Genomic DNA, 26107 nt, shown 5'->3' on the forward strand with positions numbered 1-26107 from the left:
GGACACATCTTGACCGTCTTTGACTTCTGTTTGTTATTGCTCATATGCTAAGGTCCTTCAACTATTTGTAAGAGTATCTTTAGATGCTTCTGAAAGGTAGATAACTGAACATCTCAACATTATCTTTAAGTATTTCTTATGTTAGCAAAATCCAAAACTGCCTCTCTAAATAAAAATGGAGATTTAGTACATTCTTCCTCTGATTCTAAAAATTTTGAGCACTAAGGAAAAATTTAAAAAGTAAAATCATGTATTACAGAAGCCAGGGCAATTTTATTTAATAAACAATTCCCTCCTACATTGGTTCAGGCTGTTCTTTTTAGTCATACTTGGGACAAGATGCTGGGCAACAACCACATTTAACAGAAATACCCAAAATACCATCCAGAGAAACAAATTGGGTCATATTAAGGTTCTGCTTCCATATCCACCTAGATATGGAACAGTTACTGCTTGGAAGTCTCCAGTTTAGTCCCTAAAACAAGAGAAGTCCTCTAATTTGTCAAATAAATACTTTCCCACACTTATACCAAAGTAGAAAAATCTGTGCAGATCAATTTTACCATGACAAAAGATGAAGACGCAAAATGATTTAGTTTAGGATCTCTGGTGTGTATTTTTAGTTTAGGCTAAATCTTTTCTAATATCACCAGTTCTTTAAGTTCTGGAAGTCAGAGAGCATGTCCAGTGAAATACTTTGGAATCTTTCTGACAAGGGCAAAAGAGAAGCAAAAGTTAAATCTTGCATGCATTTCAACCAGCCTTCCACATTTAGGAATTTATAGCATAAAAATAGTCAAAATAATACAAATAAGAACATGTAAGATATATTCATCATATTAATTACAAAAATATTTGCTAATAGTGACATCTGCGAGTCACTAAAATGTCCCAAAACAATGAATTGGCGAATTGCATTACGACTATGCAATGAAATTCTCTGTAGGTCTTTGAAACAGCAATAAAGGTCACTATTTAATGATGTTGCAAAGGTAGCCACAGTTCAGTGTGATAGGGAGGAAAATCAGCTTATAGAACAATGTATGCAGAATGAGCTCATTTTTGCAAAAAGAGTACAAAGATGCAATATGTTAAGAAAAAAGTATTAAAAGATATGCTCCAAAATGTAAATAGTAATTGTGACTGGGTTTATTAGACCATAGACAATTTTCACTTTTTTCCACAGTAGACAATTCAGGTCAAGGTCTTAGAATAGTACCTGACACATGGTCCATAGGTACTATTCATATTAGGGTTTTAATTTATCAGTCATTGCCTCTGATGTGTCACTGTTTTTTGTCTCCTTCTAAGTAATTTCTTTTTCTTTTTTTCTAACAATAATGAGAAAACTATGCAAGAAGTGATTTCCATTTTGAGAAAAAAAAAGGGGGAGGCTGGGGGAGGTTAGGGAGAAGCTTCTGCACCAATACTTGTCTTCCCATCTGGGTTAGTGACATGCATGCAAAGGGCCTATAAAGAGAGGTGGAGGGGAAGCGAGAAGGAAGACTTCGCCACAGTAAATGAAAAGCAAACAATATGCATATCAGCATCCCAAGATGTACCACTCTGCTGGGAAAATCCAAGACAAAAGAATTTTCGGACACAACAGTTCAAAGCATATTGCACCTGTCAAAACGTCTGTCATCTTCTATAGAAAGGCACCATTCTAAGAGAGAAAAGGGAAACTTTCGCAAAGTTACTCAGGAACAACAGCTTACTTTGTCTCCTTCCTCTGGTCAACTCCTCCATCTGAAAGCCATTTAGCTCCATCCTATAGCTTGCCTGGAAGGACCAGACAATAGGAAGGTCTCTTTCATTGTCAAGGACAGTTACACTTTGAAGATGACGCTCAAAAGAGGTTAAAATGGGTCAACAAGCAATTGTTGGCCCTATGCAAGGACATGCGAAGAGGACATTGTTAAAGTCACACACACACAAAAAAATCTCAATCTCAAAGAATTCAACTTTAACCTAGAGGAGGTGTGGGAAGAAAGAAACTAACATGCAATACTGATTTTATCCCAAAGAGGAATTAGGAAGGGAGAGAATCTACCCCAAGAGGATTAATTAATAGACATGATTGGGGATGGTCTTTGCCATTCCAAATATCCATTCACACTGTGTATTAAGAAGATAAGTGTAATTTAGGGCAAAGTGAGAAAAATGTGACTTTTCCAAGAATAATGTATACAAGTGGTGTTAATTCCATGCTGGCTATTGCATTTGTTAAGTTTTATTTTCTAGATGCACTTTGGGAAATGTGTTTGTCATGTAGTCAGATGATAGGTAAAGGCTGGGTGGGTGGATATATTTAAATAGTAGTTATTTCTTTTGTGCAATTTCTTAGATATCTTTAATAGGAAAGTCTCAGAACCCATCGGAGCAAAGATGATCTAAAGAGAAGTAACAAGGAAGATCTGAATCAGCCCAGCTCTATGATTCTGCCTTGTTTAGGCCATGTGACTCTGGACGAGTAACTTAACCTCCCTCTTGTCAGTTTCCACTTGTGTGAAAAGAGGTAACAGCAACAGGCCATCAGAAATATTGGGAGGATTAAAGGAGAGACGCATCCAGGAGAAATGAAAACACATCTACACAAAAACTTGTACACACAAGTTTATCACAGCATCATTCATAATAGTCAAATAGTGGAAATAATGCCAATGGAAAAACAAAATGTTGTCTAGCCACATAGTGGAATATCATTCAGTCATAAAAAGGAATAGCATATTGACATCCTATAACATGGAAGAATATTGAAAAATTATGTTAAGTGGAGGAAGCCAGTCACAAAAGATCACATATTATATAATTCCATTCATATTAAATTCCCAGAATACGGAAATCCATAGAGACAGAAAGCAAATTAGTGATTGTTCAGAGCTGGAGAGTGGAGAAGGAGAGAACAGAAAGATGATAGCTAAAGAGTACAGAGTTTCTGTTTGAGTGGGTGAAATGTAAAATTTACCATGATGATGGCTGCACGTATTTGTCAATATACTAAAAACCAGTGTACTGTACACTTAAAATGGATGACTTGTATAGTGTACAAATTATATCTCAATAAAGTTGCTAAAAATAAACAAAAGAGACCAAGCAAGAATGATGGACAAACCTTTGTGGCAAAAAGCAAAACAAAACACTTTTTTAAAAGGAGGATGGAAAAATACTATAATAAAGGAATCAGAACTGTGCTTGGCACAGAATAAGGACTCGCTAAACACCGAGTATCAGTAATTACTTTTATGAGTAAGTATAAATCATTGTGAATAGCTTTGGAGAAAAGAGTACTGTTAATGTAGTATGACTAACAGTAAGACTGAAGTTTCAACTTTAATCTTAAAATATTAATCTTTAAAGATATTTCAAAATTCAACCTTATCCCCTGAAATCTAAAGATAATCCATTCCTAAATAGTCTACTTAAAAGGTAAATTTCAAAATGAAATGCAGCCCTTTCTCTTCTTTAATGAGTTTGCTATGTAAGTATATTAAATTATCTGTGATTGTCAAATCTTTAAGCTTTGGAAACTGACTAACTACAGAGGCAAAACATGAGAATTGTGAGAAGGTTCTTTCATTATGAAATACACTTACAACTGGAATCATTCTTAAAAAAAAAAAAACTTGGGGGGACTTTCCTGGTGGTTCCATGGTTAAGAACCCACCTTCCAATGCAGGTAACGTGGGTTCAAACCATGGTCAGGGAACTAAGATCCCACAGGCCATGTGTCACAGCCAAGAAATTTTTTTTTTTTTTAAGTTTAAAACCACCTTTAAAAACAAGGTTACTTGTGATGGTAGATACTGCCGACTGTCATTTTGTACTCTGAACTCTTCTAAACTGAGGGTTCTTAATGAAACATTTTGTTAATTCATCAACTATTTACTTCATTTTTAAAATACAGAATGCTTGTGAACATGAGTGTTGGAGGAAGTCACTGTCTGAACAAATTGCTTTGTCTGTTTCCGCATCAATAAAAGAGATACTACAGTACTACTTAACCCCACAATGCTCTGATGAAGGTAAAGAATATAGAGACAAGATTACCTGGTCACCAGAAATAATACTCACTGTTAGTATAAGGCAGCTGGATCTAGAAGCCTTCCATTAGCCCTGTGTAACTGATGGTGATATTTGAGCTAATTATTGTTGATACTTGTAGGAGGAAATGGCAACCTGCTCCAGTATTCTTGCTTGGAGAATCCCATGGACAGAGGAGTCTGACGGGCTACAGTCCACGGGATTGCAAAGAGTCAGACACAACTGGGTGACTAAACCACCACCACCATTGTCTATACTAGTCACAAAATAATTATTTGCATTTGCACGGCAGTTGTGCTTTTCAAAACGCCTTGCTTTGATAGAAACTTGATCCCCAAAGTATCCCTTGCAGTAAACAAAACGTTACCCCAATTTAACCGAGAAGATACTGCAGCCAAAGGATAGAGAGACGAGGCGCTAAGTTCAGATCACATTTACAGGCACGTCCTCCCGGCTCTTCAGATCCACGTCAGCCCAGCTCCTGAATTCTTCCTTACCTCTCCCTCTACGATGTCCCGTCCCTTCCACCACTTTGATGCAGGTCAGCTCCAGTAATCTTGGAAAGTGCTACCATCTTTAACAAACCTCAAAACCACCTTACCTTTCTTAAGTTTCTGAGACTTCGTTCACAGAGATGATGTTGCTTCACACAAAAAGGACTGTGTGATGATCATCTCTGCTCTTCAAAGTGTTCAAACATATCATATGTCATCAACTCACAACACTCACCTCCTACTCTCCACTTTGTTACAAGGAAGAGAGGGATATAAGTAGAGTTTCGAGACTTACCTCACTTAGGTACCAACAGCATGAAATAAAAACTAACTTATATATGATATCTATATAGATAGAATATACACATATATTCATTGTACTTATATAATAGTTCTAATGACACAGTATACAATAATATGGCTTATATACAGAAAATATTGTACAGTGTATAATAATATCACATAGAAAGCTTCCCTGGTAGCTCAGACAGTAAAGAATCTGCTTGCAATGCAGGAAACCTGGGTTGGGAAGAGACCCTGGAGGAGGGCATGGCAACCCATTCCAGTTTTCTTGTCTGGAGAATCCCATGGATAGAGGAGCCTGGCGGGCAACAGTCCACAGGGTAGCAAAGAGTCAGACACAACTGAGTCAGTAAGCATGTATAATTATAAGCTTCAAATATACAAATGTATATATAACCATTAATAATAAAGTTTCCTCATATGTGAAATAGCATTAATAGCAATAGTAACTACTTCATGAAACCATTTTTGAGGACTTAAATGAATTAATATATTCTAAATGCTTAGAACAGTCTCTAATATAAAATACACACTCAGGAAACATTATCTGTCATAACTATTACTTATCCTACATATTAAAAAGGATTCCTTACTTGTAAACATTGTTCACTAGAGATACTCTTAAATACTTTGTTTCTTCCATGTACTAGTTTTTAAAACATCACTATTTTTCAACAAAACTTTCAGAAAAACTTTTTTTCCCCCAAAGTGACACATTATCTTCTTAGGAAGACTATTATAGCATGTGGTAATAAATATCCCTTAAATCAAGTCACATACCCCTGAAAAAATAGAAGCAAGCTGTAACCCAAAACCTTAGCAACAATGATTTTATACTACAGGACCTCGTTCTAGTCCTCAGTCACACTTCAAATGCAAATACACGTATTATTTATTTCTTAATATTGATTCTTACTCAATTACAATTGTTCAAATCAACATTATTTTCAGAAAAAAATGACAGTAAGAAAGATTTAACTACGCTGACCTTGGGGCATTTTTGTCTAAGTTCTAGTGCCTCTCAGAAAGACCTGAACACCCGTACCCCATAACCATGACAGTCAAAACTGCAAATGTTCTTTACCATCACTATCTAAACTATGGTCATAGTTAGACCAACTAAACTCCCAACCATATGCATCCAAAATGAGGTAAATTAAGACAGCTCATTACATTTCCTCCAAGGAAGAATGGGTTTCTGGAGGTATTTATGAAGGACTGCTTTCTTTAGCTTTGATTCTTACCTCACTTTTTTGCAAAGAAGCCTTTACTTTGAGCTCTACTGGTTTACATGGATTCTAGTATATTTAGATAGAGTTTTGAGTCATGTTGTCTCAAATGCATTCCACAGACACTAGTGTCCAAGGTATTTATAGGCATTATATTAAAAAAAATACACACCACACCAGAGTTCCCTGATCACGTAAATGTAGACATACTACATATAGTATACATATGGTAGTATACGTGCTTTATATATATTTTATATATATTGAACTGAAGGGGAAAATGCAGTAAGATTTTACAGCCTCCATGTATCAAATTCTATAAATCCAAGTTTGTGGAAAAATGGCAAGAAACTTGCGATTCAAACTGTGTGTGAAAGTCGTGGTAACACTGACTTGTGTTTCTGTGAAAAAACAGTACATTAAAAAGAGAAAAAACTAACTCAAAATCATTTGCTAAATTAGTTTCTGCATTGCCTCACAGTGAAAAACTGTTATGTTTAACCGACCTTAAACCAAAATCGAAAACACTGCCTAAAACCACAAGTTGATCTAAAGGTTCCCTAAGTGTCTCTTCTGAATTAAGCTTAGTTCCATGTGTCTCTGGGGCCTCCAAAGAGGTTCTAGCTTCAGGTTTCTGACATAAAAACCTTAATATAGCCTGAAGAATTCCCCTAGGCACATGGGGAGTAATCAAATTTCATGTTAACTATTAAATTACAGACATTCAATTATGTTTTCCAAACCTCTGTTTAGAGACTCAAAAGGCCCCTAGAAAACATCCTTAAACTGAAGCCCAAGTTGGCAAGTGAAACCGTTTAGCTGGGGGAGCAGAACAAAGCGGGGCGGGCCCATCCCTGCCGGCACAGGGCGAAGTGGCACGCGATGCACCCCATCCCCACTGTGAGGTGCAAATTCTTTGTGACACTGGGAGACACCGCGGAACAAAAATACTATTAGAAATGCTTCAAAAGGAACATTTTTTGGCTGCGATAGAGACTTTTGACATTATTTATTAGGTTCAAGACGGCCTCTGTGAAGCCTGACAATGGTTCTGTGGAAACCAGTACATCTGAGGCCCTTTCTGTTGTTCTGGGCAGGCATTGATTTGAAGATAGGCAGCACTCACGAACAATTCCTTCGCAGCGGTCAGCGTAAGTGAGCATTCACCCCCGGCCTGGGAGGGGCCTGTGAACAAACAGTATGGAAACGCGTAAGGGCGGGAGTGGGGAAGGACCAAACCTTGATTAACCTCTTGGAGGGGAGATGGGTAGGAGTACTAGCAAATCCAGGAAGGGGCGCTCCTGCCAGACTGCGGTGGAAGGAGGCGTCTGTCCCGGGGGCGGGGATGAGGATGCTTGGGGAGCATCTTAGGTGCCATGGCAACTGCGCCTATTCGGACTGGATTTCCGGGCGCGCCTGGGAGCCGGCTTTGGGAATCTAGGTTTGCGGGTCGGTGTACCTACTGGGGCTGCTGTCTTCCCCACCAACTCCAGTTCTGAGGAACTCCAGGAGACTCTGGGCGAAGCAAAGGGGGTCTGGCTTCTCCGGAAGAGGCCAATGGCAGCACAAGGCCTCAGAATAAGACCTAGAAGGCAAAGGAGAACCAGAGTGGCGCTCAAGTGTGAGGAATTTACCCGCCCCGCTAAAACTTAAAAAGGAAAAAGAAAAGAACTCTCCTGATAACTGGATGTTTTAGAAATCCACGACGTTTGTAACAAGCTGAGGGAAAATTTTTAAAATCCCCTGACATTATGCTCATGTGTTTCCCATGTTTCTTCAAGAAAATGAAGTGCTATCTATTCCTTTCCTATTGTTTGAAAGAACCTCCTCCCCCCAAAATAATTTTTACAGAATCCTCTTAAAACTTTTAATTTCAAGGAAAACAATTCGAAACTTCTAGGAGAGGGAAGAATGAGTGACTAAAATAAAGCATCATATTTGAAACTTGGGGAAATGTTTTGAATTGAAATTACTCTGGAGTTACAGGTCATGGAAAAACAAACAATTTTACAACCCATTTAGACTATGACTGACAATTTAAAATCCAAGAGGCAATTATTTCATGAGTTTTATTAGAAATGTCAAACCATGGGAAAATTAAAACAGTGTTTCAATCAGATGTTGGCTCTACACAAGGCATACATATATACTAATAATAGGTTTGATTTTTTTCTTTATTCAAGCAATATATATATATACAACACATGCATTTCTATGTAGATATATATATATATATCAAATCTTAATATATGTCATACATATAAGATCATTTTCGGGGGACTTTCCTGGCAGTCCAGTGGTTAAGAATCCCCACTTCAAATGCAGGGGGCACAGGTTCAACCCCTGGTTGGGGAACTAACATCCCACATGCCATGTAACAAGTGCAAAAAAAACCCCATTTTTATTTAAGAAATCCTGTCCATTGACCTATGCAAATTAAAAGCTAATTCTTCAGTCGTATATTAAGATAACTAACATGCTTTAAATCTCTTTCTATGAGCTTTTAAAGGACTTTGACTAGCATGCAAATGGCTCAATTATTTGGAACAACACAAGGCATCACCAGATGGCTAACACCGAAATCAGATTGATTATATTCTTTGCAGCCAAAGAGGGAGAAGCTCTATACAGTCAGCAAAAACAAAACTGGGAGCTGACTGTGGCTCAGATCATGAACTCCTTATTGCCAAATTCAGGCTGAAATTGAAGAAAGTGGGGAAAACCACTAGACCATTCAGGTATGACCTAAATCAAATCCCTTATGATTATACAGTGGAAGTGAGAAATAGATTTAAGGGACTAGATCTGATAGACAGAGTGCCTGATGAACTATGGACAGAGGTTTGTGACATTGTACAGGAGATAGGGATCAAGACCATCCCCAAGAAAAAGAAATGCAAAAAAGGCAAAATGGCTGTCTGAGGAGGCCTTACAAATAGCTGTGAAAAGAAGGGAAGTGAAAAGGATAAATATAAGCATCTCAATGCAGAGTTCCAAAGAATAGCAAGGATAGATAAGAAAGCCTTCTTCACTGATCAATGGAAAGAAATAGAGGAAAACAATAGAATGGGAAAGACTAGAGATCTCCTCGAGAAAAGTAGAGATACCAAGGGAATATTTTGTGCAAAGATGGGCTCAATAAAGGACAGAAATGGTAGGGACCTAACAGAAGCAGAAGATATTAAGAAGAGGGGGCAAGAATACGCGGAAGAACTATACAAAAGAGATCTTCATGACCCAGATAATTATGATGGTGTGATCACTCACCTAGAGCCAGACATCCTGGAATGTGAAGTCAAGTGCGCCTTAGGAAGCATCACTATGAACAAAGCTAGTGGAGGTGATGGAATTCCAGTGGCACTATTTCAAATCCTAAAAGATGATGCTGTGAAAGTGCTGCACTCAATATACCAGCAAATTTGGAAAACTCAGCAGTGGTCACAGGACTGGAAAAGGTCAGTTTTCATTCCAATGCCAAAGAATGTTCAAGCTACTGCACAATTGCACTCATCTCACACGCTAGCAAAGTAATGCTCAAAATTCTCCAAGCCAGGCTTCAGCAATACTTGAACTTCCAGATATTCAGCTGGTTTTAGAAAAGGCAGAGGAACCACAAATCAAATTGCCAACATCTGCTGGATCATTGAAAAAGCAAGAGAGTTCCAGAAAAACATCTACTTCTGCTTTATTGACTATGCCAAAGCCTTTGACTGTGTGGATCACAACAAACTATGGAAAATTCTGAAAGAGATGGGAATACCAGACCACCTGACCCACCTCTTGAGAAATCTGTATGCAGGTCAGGAAGCAACAGTTAGAACTGAACATGGAACAACAGACTGGTTCCAAATAGGAAAAGGAGTATGTCAAGGCTGTATATTGTCACTCTGCTTATTTAACTTATATGTAGAGTACATCATGAGAAACGCGGGGCTGGAGGAAGCACAAGTTGGAATCAAGATTGCCGGGAGAAATATCAATAACCTCAGATATGCAGATGACACCATCCTTATGGCAGAAAGTGAAGAAGAACTGAAGAACCTCTTGATGAAAGTGAAAGAGGAGAGTGAAAAAGTTGGCTTAAAGCTCAACATTCAGAAAACTAAGATCATGGCATCCGGTCCCATCACTTCAGGGCAAATAGATAGGGAAACAGTAGAAACAGTGGCTGACGTTATTCTTTGGGGGGCTCCAAAATCACTGCAGATGGTGATGGCAGCCATAAAATTAAAAGACGATTACTTCTTGGAGGGAAAGTTATGAGGAACCTAGACAGCATATTAAAAAGCAGAGACATTACTTTGTCAACAAAAGGTCCATCTAGTCAAGGCTATGGTTTTTCCAGTGGTCATGTGAGGATGTGAGAGTTGGACTATAAAGAAAGCTGAGTGCCGAAGAATTGATGTTTTTGAACTATGGTGTTGGAGAAGACTCTTGAGAGTCCCTTGGACTACAAGGAGATCAGTCATGGGTATTCACTGGAAGGACTGATGTTGAAACTGAAGCTCCAATACTTTGGCCACCTGATGCGAAAAGCTGACTCATTTGAAAAGGCCCTGATGCTGGGAAAGATTGAGGGCAGGAGGAGAAAGGGACGACAGAGGATGAGATGGTTGAATGGCATCACTGACTCAATGGACATGAGTTTGGGTGAACTTTGGGAGTTGGTGATGGACAGGGAGGCCTGGCATGCTGTGGCTCATGGGGTCACAAACAGTCAGACATGACTGAGCGACTGAACTGAACTGAACTGAAAGGCATCACTGGCAAATTAAAAAAACATGTAGACTTCAAATGCATCTTGCATTCCCAAAGTGGGTGTGGAAATGTGTGCGTATGTGCTCAGTCACTTCAGTCATGTCCGACTCTCTGTGACCCCATGGACTGTAGCCCAACAGGCTCCTCTGTCCATGGGATTCTCCAGACAAGAATACTGGAGTGAGTTTCCTATTACTTCTCCAGGGGATCTTACCTACCTAGTGATCAAACCCAATCTTCTGCACTGGGACTTGGACTCTTTACCACTGAGCCACCTGTGAAGCCTTTACATTTCTTCAAACTTAGCAAGTATCTGAGGGAAGAACATAATAAAATGTAAACCATCTAGTACATAGTAAGTGCTCAATTGTTGCTGGTGCTGTTCAGTTGCTAAGTTGTGTCCGACTCTTTGGACCCCATGAACTGTAACATGCCTGGCTCCTCTGTCCTCACTCTCTCCCAGAGTTTGATCATATTCATGGCCATTGAGTTGGTGATGTTATATAACCATCTCATCCTCTGCCATCCCCTTCTCCTCCTGCCCTCAATCTTTCCCAGCATCAGGGTCTTTTCCAATGAGTCAGTTCTTTGCATCAGGTGGCCAAAGTATTGGAGCTGCCGCTTCAGCATCAGTCCTTCCAATGAATATTCAGGGTTGATTTCCTTTAGGATTGACTGGTTTAATCTCCTTGCAGTCCAAGGCACTCTGAAGAGTCTTCTCTAGCACCACATTTTGAAAGTGTCAATTCGTCAGCACTCAACCTTCTTTGTGGTGTTCAGTACCCAAGTGCTATTAGTGTCATATTTAGAATCTTAAAATAGGAGTGCTCTGACCTGGAGTCAGAATGGAGGCTTGAATCCTGGTTCCTCCCTCCCTAAAGTAACAGAATTTCTATAAGCCTCTAGTTCCTCATCTAAGCCATGGGGAGATAACAGTTTTATCTCAAAAGATACCTATATGGACCATAATTGCAGATACATATTCAGATTTTATTACATTGCCTTATACATAAGGATCAAAGTGTATTAACTAGCCAGCATCCTCAACATCCCATCATTAAGCCCATCCTCCCAGAAAAGAAGAATCTCTGACTCAACATCTTTGGTGGAAATCTCCCAGCACCAACCGTACAACTTACAGCCCAGGAAGGATATTAGTCTCTAGTTCAAAGAAAGCTCTCAAAATCTCTCTTTCTTCTATTTGTCAATTCCAATAAACTGTACAAATATTTGCATCAAAATCTACCCATAAAGTTACCTAAAATACAGTATGGCCATCATCAAAAAAATCTACAAACAATAAATGCTAGAGAGAGTGTGGAGAAAAGGGAACCCTCTTGCACTGTTGGAGGAAATATAAATTGATACAGCCATTATGGATAACAGTATGAAAGCTTCTCAAAAAAACTAGATATAGAACTACCATATGACCCAAGAGTCCCATTCCTGGGCATATACGCTGAGAAAACCATAATTCAAAACAACACATGCACCCCAATGTTCATTGCAGCACTATTTGCAGCAATATCCAGGACATGGAAGCAATATAAATGTCCATTAACAGATGAATGGATGAAGGAGATGTGGAACATACATACAATGGAATATTACTCAACCATAAAAAGGAATGAAATTAGGTCATTTGTAGAGATGTAGATCGACCTAGAGTCTGTCATACAGGGTGAAGTAAGTCAGAAAGAGAAAAACAAATGTCTAATGTTAATGCATAAATGTGGAATCTACAAAAGCTGTATGGATGAACCTATTTGCAGGGTAGGAATAGAGATACAGATGTAAAGAACGAACTTGTGGACACAGTCGAGGGAGGGCAGGGTGGGAGGAATCAGGAGATTAGGACTGATACATATACACTATCATGTGTAAAACAGATAGCTAGCAGGAACCTGCTGCATAACACAGTGAGCTCAGCTTGGTGCTCCATGATGACCTAGATGGATGGGATGCTGCAGAGTCCAAGAGGGAGGGGATATATGAATACATATAGCTGATTCACTTTGTTCAACAGCAGAAACTAGCACATTATAAAACCATAAAGGAGCTACATAAAATGAGTCTATTCTTATCCTCTTGGCCGCCGCCCCTGACCTTGGGGGCAGGTCAGGAAGCAACAGTTAGAACTGGACATAGAACAACAGACTGGTTCCAAATAGGAAAAGGAGTACGTCAAGGCTGTATATTGTCACCCTGCTTATTTAACTTGTATACAGAGTACATCATGAGAAGCACTGGGCTGGATGAAGCACAAGCTGGAATCAAGATTGCCAGGAGAAATGTCAATAACAGCAGATATGCAGATGACACCACCCTTATGGCAGAAAGCGAAGAAGAACTAAAGAGAGCCTCACGATGAAAGTGAAAGAGGAGAGTGAAGAAGTTGGCTTAAAGCTCAACATTCAGAAAACTAAGATCATGGCATCTGGTCCCATCACTTCATGGCAGATAGATGGGGAAACAGTGGAAACAGTGGCTGACTATTTTTCTGGGCTCCAAGATCACTGCAGATGGTGATGACAGCCATGAAATTAAAAGACGTTTACTCCTTGGAAGGAAAGTTATGACCAACCTAGACAGCATATTAAGAAGCAGAGACATTACTTTACCAACAAAGGTCTGTCTAGTCAAGGCTATGATTTTTCCAGTGGTCATGTATGGATGTGAGTGTTGGACTATAAAGAAAGCTTAGCACCGATGAACTGATGCTTTTGAACTGTGGTTTTGGAGAAGACTCTTGAGAGTCCCTTGGACTACAAGGAGACCCAACCAGTCCATCCTAAAGGAGATCAGTCCTGGGTGTTCATTGGAAGGACTGATTTTGAAGCTGAAACTCCAATACTTTGGGCCACGTTATGCGAAGAGCTGACTCATTGGAAAAGACCCTGATGCTGGGAAAGATTGAGGGCAGGAGGAGAAGGGGATGACAGAGGATGAGATAGTTGAATGGCATCACCAACTTGATGGACATGGGTTTGGGTGGACTCTAGGAGTTGGTGATGGACAGGGAGGCATGGCGTGCTGCGGTTCATGGGGTAGCAAACAGTCAGACATGACTGAGCAACTGAACTGAACTGAACTGAATCCTTATTCTACATGACACTTTCTAGATTATTTGCAGGTACACGTTGTTTCCTTACATTTCTTCTCCTGCAGTCAGAATACCACCGCTATCCTCACAACCACCATTTAGTCAGCCCTGCTGTGTTCAGGGAATTTTATATCAACAACATCTCATCAGGGCAGTGATTGTCAGTTTACAGAAAATTCCAGGCTCAAAGAACATTTATGGGACCTGATCATGGCTAAAGAACTGAAACAGGAGAAAGCAGAAATCTGAGCTCAAGTCTTTCTAGTTCTGAGCTCAGGTTTCCATGATTTCAAAGCTTATTCTTTCTGGTCCATCTTCATTCATCCTATTATGCAGTTTTATACTTAATTTTTATACACATTAACTTGTGCTATGAATTTACACCTTCCTTATCTGTGTGTACATGCATGCTAAAGTCGCTTCAGTCATGTCTGACTTTTTGTGACCCCGTGGACTGTAGCCTGCCAGGCTCCTCTGTCCATGGGATTCTCCAGATAAGAATACTGGAGTGGGTTGCCATGCCCTTCTCCGGGGGATCTTCCAGATCCAGGGATCAAACCCACGTCTCTTATGACTCCTGCATTGGCAAGCAGTTTCTTTACCACTAGCACCACCTCCTTATCTGTAAAGTGGGGATAATAACATTAACTGCCCAAGACAGTTATATGAGGATTTCATAAAATAATGTGAAATGCTCAGCACAGTATCTGCCATGTGGTGAGAGCTTCATAAATGGAGGCTAGGTTGCTGCTGATGATAATTGCCCTCATCACCATTATCAGGTACAATAACTGAATCATCAAACATGTGTCATCAGCTCACACCTGTTCTCTCCTCCAATATAATATATGGCAACAAGTGGATTTCCATGAAAACTTGGCAACTACAGTTTTTGTAGAATGTTCTAGAACAGGATCTGCCATTGAGTCAAATAATTTTGCTTGTTTCTATTGAGGTTAAAAGCAAAATATGACCAAATGAAAAGAGGTAAAAAAACAGAAACCACGAACTGATACTCAACAGATGGGACAGAATCTCCCTTGGAACTGCAAGAGGGCAGGTTCTGAAGTCTCACAGGCCCCTGGGTGTGTCCCTACAGCCTCCAGGTGCAAAGGGTTTACCGAGTAGGCCTGAACACATGTTTTTGTCATTCACTGTTCTAGAAATAAACTACCCCAGGTCCGTTTGGGTGTGCCTCTGGCTCCCATGTTCATATTTTGCCTGACAGTAAAGATGAGTGGGGTCTCTTCCCACTCACTGGATGGTGTTGGGGAGGGACTCACTTCTCCATGGCTTTCTTCTTTGAAAGAAGCTATACTGGCAGCAGGAGGCCCAGGGGGTGCTGTACTGGTGAACGTAGAGCAGTCTTCTATTTGCCATTGGAGACTAAATCCTTTCTGGAAATACTATAAAAGGTAAACTATTTTGAAGGAATACACTTCGATATCACCTACTAAATTAATGGCAGGAAGGATGAAATCAAGTCATGGATGGATTTTTTGGTTTCATGTTTCTCTCCTCAGCAAACAAAATGACAAAGAAGCCAAGGATCCAGGTGCCCAAGCAAGAGAAAAAGAGGAGAGAAAACACATGGACCAGAAGAAAAGACATGGACCATGCTTTTCTTGAGGTCAAGCTATGCTGCAGGTGCTGAATGAGAGCCTGGGCATGCTGGTCATGTAGCCTCATGAGAACCTCATCTAACAAATAGAATTATTGGCTCTATTTTTTTCAGGTGAGAAAGTTTGTTTGAAGCTTATGGGCTTAGTTGAGCCCCCCAAGAAGATATGTTGAGGTTTTAACCTTCTATATAGGTGATCGTACCTTATTTGTTAACACAGTCTTTGTAGATGCGGTCAAATCAGGATGAGGTTGCTGTGTTTTGGGCTAAGTCTCTTCTGTCATGTCTGACTCTTTGTGAATCTATGGACTGTAGCCTTCCAGGCTCCTCTGTCCATGGGATTCTCCAGGCAAGAATACTGGAGTGGGTTGCCATGCCCTCCTCCAGGGTTCTTCCCGACCCAAGGATCAAACCAGCATCTCCTGTGTCTCCTGCATTGCAGACGGATTAACTGCTAAGCCATCAGCGAAATCCTGAGGTTGTTAGTGTTAAGGCCTTAGTCCAATGTGACTAAGTGTCCTTATAAGGAGAAAAAACAGACACACAGGAAGAATGCCATGTGATGGCAGAGACAGAGAGTGGAGTGATGTAGCTACAAGCCAAGGTAACCAAGGACTGCGGCATCCTCCAGAAGCTAAGAGAAAGACACAAAACGGATTCTCCCCTAGAACCTCCAGAAGGTGCCAATCCTGATGACACTGGAATCTCCAACTTCTGCCTCCAGAACTGTGAGATAATAATTCTGTTTTAAGTCATCCAGTTTGGGGCTTTTGTTATGACAGTCCTCGGAAACTAATATACCCACAAAGGGTCCAACTCACACGTGTTATCTAAGGATAATTATTAACAGCAGCCCTTTTCACTGGAAAAAAAAAATTGTTTAGACTTGGGGAATAGGCAAGAATAAAACCTAAGAGGTGAGGAAGTGTGGAGTGGAGAGAGGAATGAAGTGGATTTCTTCAGTTCTACTGTGTGGCAGAAACTGTGCCAGGATATGACAACTCCCTTTTGGAAAAAAAATATAATTTTTTTTTTTTTTTAGATTTTATAATGTGGACCATTTTTAAAGTCTTTACTGAATTTGTTACAACATTGATTCTTTATATTTTACTTTGGTGGTTTTTTTTTTTTTTTTTGGCCCTGAGACATGGGGGATCTTATTTTCCTGACCAGGGATCAAACCTGTGCCCCCTGCATTGGAAGGCAAGGCCTTAACCACTGGACCACCAGAGAAGTCTCCCAGGGTGTACCAGCTCTTAAAAAGACTTGCATTCCCTGTGCTCAAGGTTCTGTCAAGTGGCAAAGATGCTCACCATGTTAGGTACCAGGACACACCAGTCCTAAACCACAGCTTGGTCTTCAGTAGGGAATCAAAAGAAATGCCTCCAGAGGCCCCACAGATAATATTAGAAATGAGAGAAGAGGTCAAGTGGGAGCACCCTGGGAGTATATTCCATCAGAAGGGGCAGTCACTTCTCAGACCTTCTTTTATTGTCCAGAGGGGATGTGGGCCTAGTGAAGACAGATTTTTCTGGATTTTCAGGAGAAGCAGACATATGTTTTTTATATAAGTAAGTTTCTGATTTTTAAATGTTGGTAACTCAATTTAGAAAAATACATGGTTTGGATTCCACATAACACCTGCTCTTTGAATCACCACGGGCCACCAGTGTGCATCTTTGAGCTGCGGCCAGCCCTATAAAATCACACCGTCATTTACCTCCTGTCATACCATCTTCATCTCAGAACATGATTTGTTAAATACTTGGCTTGGAGCCAGGGGGATGCATTTGCAAGTTCTGTGCTTAAGTAAACTATAGAGTTCTAGAAGTCTCAACTTCTTCCAACACTTTGGAAAGACCCAGCTTTTCATTTTAATCTTAACTGTCTCGTCCTTTTCATCATAAAGCCCAGAGTTTGAATTGGTAAACAAATATATTAGTCTTTCCCAAATGCAGAAAAACTTCTAGAATCTTTGAAAACAGTAGCTATGGGACTCTTGATCCCAAAGGAAAATCAACAACCTTGGGACCCACAGCATTTGATCTGCCCTCTTTCTTTTGTTCAGGTATCAAAAACAGAATGGAAGGCCTGAAAGCACTGTAAGCACTCTCATGCTCCAGAAGTTATGGGTTGAAAGAGAACTTAAAGGTCATCGAGGCTGACCCTCACCATCCATCATCACCCACTTCTGTTTAAATACCACCAGGGCCCTCAGTCTCACTGCCTCTGCATCAGAGATTTCACTGCTTATCAGAAAAGCAAGTAAGTAACTTTGTACTTGCCACATAAAAGGCAAATTTAGATAGATAGAAAGGAAAATAGACAAGTTTTATATAGGGAATAATTATCAAAGTCAACTTATATGATGTTGAGACAGCTGGTGACTATGTTTGTTTAGTTATTCAACCAATCTTCATTGAACTCCTATCATATACTAACGCACCACAACAAAGGGAAAATGTTACCCACATCAACAGAATCCATCATTTTGAGGTTAAATTGATCAGCTGATTTTTTGCAAAATGAACTTCAGCACAGCAACTCAGAGCCTCCCAGTTTCACCCGCATGAATTTCAGGTTTCCTCTATTATGCAACTGCCAGGTTTCCTGAATTGACTAGAACCACCAGTAGTCTGGGCTTCCATTGTGGCTCAGCTGGTAAAGAATCTGTCCACAATTTGGGAGACCTGGGTTCAATCCCTGGGTTAGGAAAATCCCCTGGAGAAGGGAAAGGCTACCCACTCCAGTACTGTGGCCTGAAGAATTCCACGGACTATATAGTCCATGGGGTCGCAAAGAGTAGGACACGACTGAGTCGCTTTTGCTTTCACCAGTTCAGTTCCGTTCAGTCGCTCAGTCATGTCTGACTCTTTGCGACCCCATGGACTGCAGCACGCCAGGCTTCCCTGTCCTTCACCAACCCCCAGAGCTTGCTCAAACACATGTCCATTGAGTCGGTGATGCCATCCAACCATCTCATCCTCTGTCATCCCCTTCTCCTCCTGCCTTCAATCTTTCCCAGCATCAGGGTCTTTTCAAATGAGTCAGCTCTTTGCATCAGGTGGCCAAAGTATCGGATCCTCAGCGTCAGCAATAGTCCTTCCAATGAATATTCAGGGCTGATTTCCTTTAGGATGGACTAGTTGGATCTCCTTACAGTCCAAGGACTCTCAAGAGTCTTCTCCAACATCACAGGTCAAAAGCATCAATTCTTTGGCGCTCAGCTTTCTTTATGGCCCAACTCTCACATCCATACATGACTATTGGAAAAACCATAGCCTTGACTAGATGGACCTTTGTTGGCAAAGTAATGTCTCAGCTTTTTAATATGCTGTCTAGGTTGGTCATAGCTTTTCTTCCTAGGAGCAAGAGTCTTTTAATTTCATGGCTGCAGTCACCATCTGCAGTAATTTTGGAGCCAAAAAAGATAAAGTCTCTCACTGTTACCATTATTTCCCCATCTATTTGCCATGAAGTGATGGGACTGGATGCCATGAACTTAGTTTTCTGAATGTTGAGTTTTAAGCCAACTTTTTCACTCTCCTCTTTCACTTCATCAAGAGGCTCTTTAGTTCTTCTTCACCTTCTGCCATAAGGGTAGTGTCATCTGTGTATCTGAGGTTATTGATATTTCTCCTGGCCATCTTGATTCCAGCTTGATTCCAGATTTCCAGGATTTTTCCTGGAAATCTTGATTTCACCAGTAATCTGGGCATTAAACAACCAGAGAGTATTGATAGAAATGCAATGGCCTTTGCAATTTCCAATGGCTTTTTCTTTATTTTTTTCAATTTTTCAAATCTCCCTACCAAGATAGTGGCAGAACTTGAGCCCAAATCCCTTGCTCAGGATTGAAATTCCAGTGCTCTTTGTTACGTTATTTGGCTCTTGAGTCTGCTTCAGTATTTCCCGATCTTAGCTGCTCATGCACCAATATCTGGCAGGCTCTGAAAAATACAAGCACATGGTCCCAGGGTCCCAGCCTTGTAGTTAGTAAGCCCCTTGGGGGCTATGATGCGTATATCCACAAGTCTCAGTCATCAGAAGTGTCAGGTACTGTTACAAACTGTACACATCCCAAACATTCATGAACAAGCTAAAGCCATGACTTCAGGGAGGTCTCTCTCCTCCAAGCATTATCTCTGTGAACAGTCCTCAGAACAGACACCAGAAGTATCTGCTACTTTACAGCTTAGATATTCCTTATGCTATTTGCTTTCACACCAGTAATCACCCACTTGATTCAGACCACAACTCTTCAGCTTATTCACTCAGGAGGAACCTGAGGTTGAAGAGCAAGCATCTGTCTATACCATGAATCAAGCACCAGAGAAGCTGGGGTTGGGACACAGGTCTTAGATTTTGAAGGAGTTTGGTCTTTTTTTACTGCCCCATCAATGCCAGTGGTGTGAGAAGAAACATGTGACTACCCTGAACTGGGCTTGATGAAGTGCTAAGTTGCTCAGTTGTGTCCAACTCTTTGTGACCCTATGGACTGTAGCCCGCCAGGCTCCTCTGTCCATGGGATGATCCCTTCAAGGGATCTTCCTGACCCAGGGATCAAACCTGTGTCTCCTGTATTGGTAGGTAGATTCTTTACCACGGAGCCACCAGGGAAGCAGCTTAATGAAGGGAGGGATACATACGTCCGCGACAACGGCTCACAAATAGTGAGCGCTGACCACCTTTCTGGACATGCCTTTGCCAGCAGTTGATGCAACCAGCATGACTTCTGTGCAGAAGAAGACAGGGCACCTTAGGCTAAGTACTCTGCCTGAGGACTGGTGACTGAAATCAGGTCCCACGAAAGCCCACAGTCTAACCCAAACCTCTCCCCATGCTCACTCACTGATGCAAAGACCCTACTTTTCTGAGCTACTTATTTTTGGGTGTTTCTTATCTTAAGAAATTCTTCCTGACATTCAAGTTTAGCAGGTTCTTTCAATGTGTAGGCAACTCTGCCTCTTAAGCTGTAGCACAGGTGTTCCATCTGTTGCTATTTCTCTTGAAATAATATTGTGGCAGACAGGAGATTTCAAGGCAAATAAGATAAACCTCAGAGCTGAGTGTTATTTTTTCACAGAAACAATTCATCTTTCTCTTGAGCTGTGAAATAGGTCACGATACATCATGACAGATGCAGATTTATTCATTTTCTGTTCATTAGGAAAAGACAATTGTGGTACCCCCTGCACGCTGAGCCCCTCTGGGCTGCCACAGAGCAGGGTGGCATACTCCTCACACCTGCTCCTGGCATTTCTCCCTCAACACAGAACTTCTAAGTGTTTGTGTCCCTGACCTATGTCTTTTGCTCTCTTGGGCTTCTAACTCCAGCATGTTATGAAGAGACTAGAGGCACTTGTCCTAGAAGGAGAAATAAAAATCCAGAGGAAATTCATTCCCAAAGCTCATCTTGCCCTGAACTGTATGCATAAATAGGTGCTGTGTGTGTTAGTTACTCAGTCGTGTCCAACTCTTTGCGACCCCATGGACTGTAGCCCACCAGGCTCCTCTGTCCTTGGGATTCTCCAGGCAAGAATACTGGAGTGGGTTGCCATTTTCTTCTCCAGAGGATCTTCCCAACCCAGGGATCAAACCCAGGTCTTGCACACTACAGGCAGATTCTTCACCATCTGAGCCACCTGGAAAGTTCAAAATAGAAGCCAAATAATTTATTTCATCTCCTGCATGAAAGTGTGTTAGTTGCTCAGTTGTGTCTGACTCTTAGTGACCCCAGGGACTGTAGCCCTCCAGGCTTCTCTGCCCATGGAATTCTCCAGGCAAGAATACTGGAGTGGATTGCCATTCCCTTCTCCAGGGAATCTTCCCAATCGAGGGATGGAACCCATGTCTCCTGCATTGCAAGCAGATTCTTTACCATCTGAGCCACCAGGGAAACTCATCTCCTACATAACTAAAATCAAACCTAAACCTTAACTAGGTCTTCATTTAATATTAAAAACTAATGACACATGCTTTTAAAGTATTCTTAGACCACATAATGGATTTGAATGAAGTCTGCCACCTCAATGTCACCACTTCCCCTAGGGGCGGAACGAGACATTTTTTAAGCCCATGGGAGGAGGCTGAAGGCATCAAGCCCTGACCTGAACACTGTAGAGCCTAGAGGCCAAGTGCACAAGCTCTGAGCCCAGACTTCTTGGATCAAATCTGGTTCACCTCTTCCGGGCTATGCTGCCTAAGTCAAGCTACTTAAGTGCCCTGTGCCTCAGTTTTCCCATTCACAAAATGGCAATAATGATCATATCTACCACTTAGGGTTGAGGTGCAGATTTTAAAGGAGTTAATAAGCAAGAGTTTAGAGCCCTGTGGACACATAGGGGGTACTCAGTAAGCCTTAGATGCTATTATTGTTGTTGCTATTGTTGGAAAGTGTTCTTCCTTTCTCTCCTTCTGTAGCTCCTAAATGGACTCTTTCAGCAATAAGGACTCAAGTGGAAAATAATACCTTTTCATTCAACCAGAGTTTACCTCATTTTATTCATTCTGTCCACCTTATCCCCCTCCATCCTCTCTTTCTGCAGACTTGCCTGGGTGCAACAAGGCAAGTCTTTCCTCGAGGATTAGCCCATGTTGCTCAGTTCACCATAATCATTCATTCTGGCTCATCATATCCTCTACTAAGAAACTTTCATTTTGGGCACCAGTACCCCTTTGAGCATCAGTTTTTTAAGAGTTCCAGTACTGTGTCTCACTCTACGGTGAATTTACTGATGTCTGCCAGGGATGTGGGAGGATGAAATGACCACAAGAGGGGCAGGCAGTTGTCCTAGCTGAGGGACTCTGCTGAGTAAGAGGGTGCCTTCCCTGCCTTCTGGGGGAGGGATGTGCCTTCTCCTGATGTTACTCAACCACCTCTCTTCCTCTAGTAAAAGGACACAAGGGATCAGAGTCCTCTGGTAAAAGGACACTGGAAGGTCACCCAGGTGTATTCAGATACACTTCACCCTTCTCTCATGACACCATCCACCTTATGTAGTTGCATTAATCATAGAGTCTTCAAACCAGGGATACAGATGCATGTCCAAATATTTTGTTTTTAAATGTCTTAAACATGAGGTATAATTTGAGAGCCACTACATTTGGTTTCTGGTGGATCCATTGAATAACTGTCTAAAGACCTTGATTTCTTCAGTGATGGAAAAATTAAAATGACCTTTAAAATATCCTCTAGCACTAATAATTCTGTGAGTCTCTGAGGTTATTTTTCATTGCATGAAACATCTTTTATTTAACTACTTTATTTTTGGAAATATTATGTTACCATATAAAATTGCTGTTTTGTAGGATAAAAATTGTTGTATGTAGGGAATTTCACGTTTTATAACTTAATATCATGGCTACAAGAGTATAGGAGACATATGCTGCTGTTTAGTTGTTAAATTGTGTCCAACTCTTTGTGACCCCAAGGACTATAGCCCACCAGGCTCCTCTGTCCATAGGCTTTCCCAGGCAAGAATACTGGAGTGGGTTGCCATTTCCTTCTCCAGAGGATCTTTCCAATCCAGGGATCAAATCCATGTCTCCTGCTTGGCAAATGGATTCTTTACCACTGAGCCACCTGGGAAGCCCATAGATGACATATACGTATTATTTAAAGGAAACAAATAGCCACAGACCAACTCAATTTCGTTATACAAATATCTACAAATTATTCATCCATTCCCTTACTGATAAGCATATGCATGAAATTTGCTTTTGTTTTGTTCTTAATATTACAAAAGAGGTTGCTATAAACATTTTAAAATACATGTCCACTGTTGCATGTACTCTAATCTCTCTAGGAGCAGAATGGCCAATTCCTAGTGTATCCATGTCTTCAATATTACAGTTTTCGAAAGTGGTTTTACCAACTGACACTCCTACCAGCAGTATATAAATCTTCCTATTATTCCACATATTTGTCAACACTGCTATTACTTTATTGTGTTTTTCAATGTGTGCCATTCTGGTGGGTATAAAACAGGACTGCATAGTGATTTTAATTTTTTCATTTTCCCAATAACATCTCTCCTCCCACCACATCTTCAATCTGAATTGCTTACAAGCAATGTGATTGTGGGTTGAGTTTCCACCCCTTTCCTTTCTCCTGCCTCTGGTATTCTGACCAGCTGGTACACAGTGGCATAGCCCTGGAGGACACAGTGGGGAGCACATGGATAATCCACAAAGTCGATAATTTGCCTCTAAATAAATAACCAGGAGTTGACCCTTGGGGATTGTACTCACACATTCAACTGCCATGACCCAGCGTAATATTTCATGTCTTGCTAAAACTCTGGCCAAGCACTGTTTTGCATGCAACCAAGTACTTGGACAATTCTTTCATCTGAATGATGAGCTATTTCAGCCACAGCTTGCTTGAGACACAAAGGGCTTCTGCTACCTGTCTGCCTATCCGTAACACTCCAGATGGCACCCCAGCCTTCTTAGATAAAATGGTTTTTAAGTTGCTCACCCTTTCCCTCTTGAGAATGTGCAGTTTCTCAGTGACCCTTTTAAAATGAGATACTAAGACTGGAAAACATTTTAAATCACATCATTCAAGGGCACATATTCAAGAAAGAAACCCTTTATTGTATTTATTCTATAAGAAAAAATGCAAAAGTGTTTTCCCCTTAAGCCAGAGAGTGCAATGGGAATGATAATCTTTCTTAAATGATGCTGATGAATAACATTAAGAAGGGTGGGAAGAAAAAGTCACACATAGAATCGGAAACAATTGAAAAAGGAATCCAGGCTACCCCCAACCCTGGCCTTTGTTGAAGGGATCACCAGAGATCTATGTAGATATTATTTTGAAATTTAGAGCTTCAACTTGTATGAACATGAATGCCCATGCTGAGTTTTTGCATGCCTCTGTGAAACAGCAAAAAGAACCCAACGGACCCTATTCTTGCATTAAAGCAACACACTGTGGAAAGCCTGAAAATAAACCATCTATGCTTGATTAATTAGGTTTGTAAGTATTGTTGCAGAACCAAACAATATTTCTAAAGATTTCAATAGTTCAAAGTTTGCCCTATGGCCGTCTGGCCAATACATCTTCTAACACACGCAGTTTACAAGCATTTTTCTTCCCAATATGCTGTCTTTGGTTGGTGCGACATTGTCTGAAGGCAGGGCTGTTTGGGTCATAGTGGTTTTCTCCCCCGCACAGCAGTGGTGCTGGGCACAGCACCTCGACCATACATCTTCCGTGTCATTTCCATCAAAGGCACATGATACTTCCTAGTGACCAATCAGGAGTAGTCCAGCATCCTAACAGAGGGCATATTGGCAAACCAAGCTTTCTTAATGACAGCCATTGTTTGAGGCCAACAAAAGGAAGGTCCTGAATATTAACATGTGGCCTTGTGTAAAGGTCACTGGTATGGCACATCCATCATATTTCACAACCGAGAAAGAGAACTTTATAAACTGTCAGAAACTACTGTTGTCCAAATAAATGTATTAGTCTGACAGCTGACACCAACGAGGCAATGATCTTGAGTGATGATCTCCTCTCTTAACAAATCTCCTTTCACTTCTTTGAAGCAGCAGACATTATGGCAAGAGATTATGTTTAAGGAATATACCTCAAGGCTGCAGGGGGTTAGAATAATCAGGCAACCCAATTAAAATATTAATTTAATAACATGTTATCATTAGACCAAATGATATCTCCTTCTTAAAGACGTAACATTCCACACTGAGAAGAGAAATCACATAGTTTAAAGCTTAGAGTCTTGAATGGTCTTCTTAATAGTAAAGACCAACAAGTTCATGAAAATTCTGTCAATTAGGTTTACTACAACTAGCACAAAAGAACTCAAAGGTCTAGGACTGAGGACAACACTGCATCTTGGTTAAAAGCTACATAAAGTATGACAGCAGAATTGAATAAAGCTAGATGGTAGCACATGCATTTAATACTAAATCTAAGAGCAGGTTTAGCAACCCTTATGAAATAATGAAGCTCCAATACTTTGGCCATATGATGCAAAGAGCTGACTCATTGGAAAAGACCCTGATGCTGGGAAAGATTGAAGGCTGGAGGAGAAGGGGACAACAGAGGATGAGATGCTTTCATGGCATCATTGACTCAATGGACATGAGTTTGAGCAAACTCTGGGAGACAGTGAAGGACAGGGAAGCCTGGCATGCTGCAGTCCATGGGGTAGAAAAGAGTCGGACACAACTGAGTGACTAAACAACAGCAAAGAGCAGGTAGCAAGCTTTCTTACTTGACGGTCTTGATCAGAAACTGTTCTATGTTCAATCCTAGAAATATGGTGTTCTGCTTATTAAACGTCATTTTAAAATAAAAGTTGAAAATTATTTAAGAAAGCTGAAAGAATATAATCAAGAGAATGATTAGTGAATAAGTGTATATCTCAGCTCCTTCACTCTGACCTTACTATCACAGTCATGCGAGGGGTCGGGGAGGGAATAAAAGAGGGCAAGAAAGAAAGGAGAAAATTCTGTTTAGTTCCTTGGATGCATCATACTCTCATACTCTCTCCTGACATTTAGACAGTTTCTTTCTGTC

At 40.7% G+C, this 26107-nt stretch overlaps 1 long non-coding RNA gene across 2 annotated transcripts in view; it reads right to left on the minus strand.

Annotated features, from left to right (window-relative positions):
• Positions 1-7037: 7037 nt before the first annotated feature.
• Positions 7038-26107, minus strand: part of LOC122423545 — a 149003-nt gene continuing 129933 nt past the window's right edge. The window contains exons 3-4 of one of the 2 annotated variants that reach the window (XR_006264173.1): positions 7534-7655; positions 7038-7255 (exon numbers count right to left, since the gene is read on the minus strand). This is a non-coding gene — a long non-coding RNA (uncharacterized LOC122423545). Of the gene's footprint in view, positions 7256-7529; positions 7656-26107 lie in introns of both variants that reach the window. The other variant, XR_006264174.1, reaches the window with a different exon arrangement.

Source organism: Cervus canadensis, chromosome 21, assembly GCF_019320065.1.
Source record: "Cervus canadensis isolate Bull #8, Minnesota chromosome 21, ASM1932006v1, whole genome shotgun sequence".
Classification (NCBI taxonomy): domain Eukaryota; kingdom Metazoa; phylum Chordata; class Mammalia; order Artiodactyla; family Cervidae; genus Cervus; species Cervus canadensis.